We start from the raw sequence: 3,516 nt of genomic DNA on the forward strand, positions 1-3,516 counted from the left end.
TGATAGGCTTTCCAAGCGAAACCCCATTCGTCGTCATCCGACGTAACGTCTCCGTTCCCTACTCAGGGAACGAGGGTTACATACGTAACCGAGACGTTACATGCGTAACCTAAGGTGTTTTGTAGTTTTACATCTTATTGGTTTGTTATTTTGCAAAATCTTCATTGTAACCCTTTTTGATGAGCTGTAAGGTACAAATAGCGAAGCCACATAGCTTCTCAGTTGTTCTTCAGTTATAGATTAAGTAGTAGTGCTGTATTGTTGACACTTGCTTCAATGTTTTGTGTTCCCAGCAGTATTTAAGGATTTAAGTCATGTGTTCTGTCCTCTCGTTTAGAATCAGAACTAGGGATGTCTGATTGGAGAATCAATCAGGTTATTTTGGGTTACAAGTTTTTGTTTTATATTATAATATTGAATTATCATTTCAGAGGTCCTATACTTGAGGATGGAAAGACAATTAAGTCACATAAAGCATATACTGAATGCAGAGTTAATAGGGCTTTGATCCAGGTATGGAGTGACAGCACTCAAAGGTTCCTGTAATCGCTCAGCTCCAGCTCCAGTCCGTGTTTTCAGATTCACGCTCCTTGCTCACAAGAGAAAAGCCACTCTGTTCACGTCATAGCAAATATGATGCTCAGTTCACTGTAACATCCTTTAATATGTTTTTTTATATCACAAAAGTCTGGTCACAAGACATACTGATTGAAAAAATACATAAACAGTACTTGTAGAAAACGTATGCTTTATTGAAACACTAACATTAGCCTGTTAACATGTGTTTTGCATGTGATGGAATGGTATTAGAGTGATCTTGGAGTGAGAAAACACAGACGCTCAGACTAAAAATAAAAACATTACTTGGCTTCTACTCCACACCACTCATGTTGTCTGGCCTCTTTTTGTGGTGCGATGGTACAGCTTTTGCTGTTTAAAGATGTTATGGACATGTTAAGGTTAAGAGTCTCTGATTGAACACACTGTAATGGTCTAGGTATATGTTAATTTAAGAGTGTAAATAGCCAGTGTAAATAGCCATAAATGTCTAGCCTGGCTCCGCCCTCCTACGTACTTCCGCTCAATTGTCATTTTCTTTCAGTACTATGTCTGGGATTGTGCTGTAGTCTTTGGTTTTCTCCAGGGTCCGAAATTAACTTTTTGGCTCACCTGCCACAGGGACAGGAAAATGAAAAAATCCACCAGCCAAGCATATTTTTTACCAGACAAAATAATAAACAGCCTTTTTCTGTCACATATACATTCATTTCAGTACATTTAATTGAGATAAGGTATTTTGTTGGATTAATAAGAGTACATAGAAGACTAAACAGAGCAACAAATAGTAAGACTTGGAAGATGTGAGCATAGAACTAGTGTTCATAACAGTACATTTGAAGGTTTTGTAAAACTATCATACTTTACCGAAAGTAAAAACAACAGTATATAGCCTATATTTGTTAAATCACGGGGTGCGTCGACGCGCGCAGCCACACGTGCCTAAAGGCATATTTCGCTGAGCAAGCAAAATGAAGCAAGCGAAAAGAAGTAGTTGTGTGTGGGACCATTTCGACAGAAAGGGCGACGAAGTTACTTGCAAAATATGCTACGCGGTATTAAAATAGCAGTAGGCCTAGTGCAAGTACATGCAATATCACTTGCGAAGCAAACATCCACAAGCAAATCAAAGTCGCTTTCCGAAGTTGGCCACTCTAGCGAGACGTTATCTCTGTATCCCCGATTTTCTCTTTGCCACCGGAGACCCAGACTCACCCCACATCATGGAGACATGTTACTTTTTTAAGTAAAAACTAGACAAGCTGTGGATTGAGGTAGGCCTGCTATTTGTATTTGACGAAAAAAACGTAGTCTGATGAAAAAAAAGCAGATTTTTCAAATCTTCAAACTGATTCAGTGTTTTCTTTTTATCATCTTAAATTGTTAAGTTTGAAAATATATATATTTATTGTAGGTCTATTTTAGGTGTGAAGAAGGTTAACACACGCTTCTCGAGGCACACACGTACACACACTCTCTCGCTCTCTCCCTCTCTGCCGAGCGTGCGCTACACGGTTACGTTTGTAGCACAGTATGTGCACACTCTTTCTCGCTCGCTCTAGATTCCCGGAGATTTGAACTTTGAAATCAGGGAGCCGCTATCAATATGCGGGAGACTTGGGATGTCTGGAACATTCACCCGGCAGTGTGGCGGATAGCCTTTTGAGATTTACTCACCAAACGGAAAATCTACCCGCATTTGGCGCTTGGTGGGTGTTAATTTCAGACCCTGGTTTTCTCCGATCAATTTTTTACCGGACCAATCAGCAAACAGAGGGAGTGGCTGAGAACGATGACGTTGATGTTGTGCATTATTTTGAGTTGTAGTTCAGTAATGGCAGCGGAGAAAGATCATCTGTTGTGGCAACGCTGCCGAATATCAAGAAGTTAAAGCCGGAGCAAGAACAATCTTTGCTTAGTTGTGTTGGTGGCCATGATGTTGTGGCCCTCCTCCCCACGGGGTTCGGGAAAAGTTTGATTTTCCAGCTCGCTCTGTTAGTGGTGAATGAGTTTGAACGCTAAAGCGAACGCTAGCCATACGTCACGACCAAACGTTAGCGATTGGTTATGGCAGATCCAGAGTGGCTCTGGGCAGATCCAATAGTTTTAGACTTCAATAGAGTACCCACCTACAAGGAAGTCAACACTTGTCAATGGAGCGGTGCCAGATTCTATGTACAAATGAAATTAAATGTACGAGAGTCTGGTGGGACCAGGGTAACAAATGTCATCTTATTTATTCTAAGTGCATGCTTGCATGTTTAAATTGCCATAAATTTAAATCATGCCATGTCATAAATTGCTTTTTTAAATTGTATAATGTTTCCTGAGATGCAATTATAATGTGATGTAACTCAAATTTTTTGTTGTTTTACATATCAAAAATCACTGTTTAGGCAATAGAATTAAAACTTACATGTTGTTGCATTACTGTTGGTTTCATCCGTAAAAGTCTGTTTGAAAAGCCTGTATCGAATTACTAAAGAAACCACTGTGAAATTAACCCATCAAACTAATATTGCTAACTTCACACAGTTGAAAATAAACAGCCACTATCCTAACATAAGTAGCCTTTCTCTGTGCAGGCAGATGAATTCATCTCTATTTCCTAATAAACTGGAGGAAGTGCAAAACGAGTCATTTTTTCAGCTTGGTTTTAAAAAAAAGTTTTTGTTACAGAATGTGTCATAGTATTACATGTCAAAAGATAAAAAAATCAAATTTCTTAATTATTGATTGGCCCCTTTAATGTTTAAAGTATTTCAAATCAAGACTAAAAATTTACAACAGTAATGCATGTCCAGCTAAGGTGCATGTTCTAGATTGAGCAAAAATCCACCATATTGAGCATTATGATTTCTCTGAAATTAAGTTGTGAATCTCCCATAACTTTAAAAAAAATGCACATAACACGCTGCAAGTCGATCGAGAGAGAGAAAGAGAGAGAGAGAGGAGGGC

The sequence above is a fragment of the Siphateles boraxobius genome, unplaced genomic scaffold, assembly GCF_051911475.1.
Source record: "Siphateles boraxobius isolate OS27281-9 unplaced genomic scaffold, OSU_SipBor_1 142, whole genome shotgun sequence".
Lineage (NCBI taxonomy): Eukaryota > Metazoa > Chordata > Actinopteri > Cypriniformes > Leuciscidae > Siphateles > Siphateles boraxobius.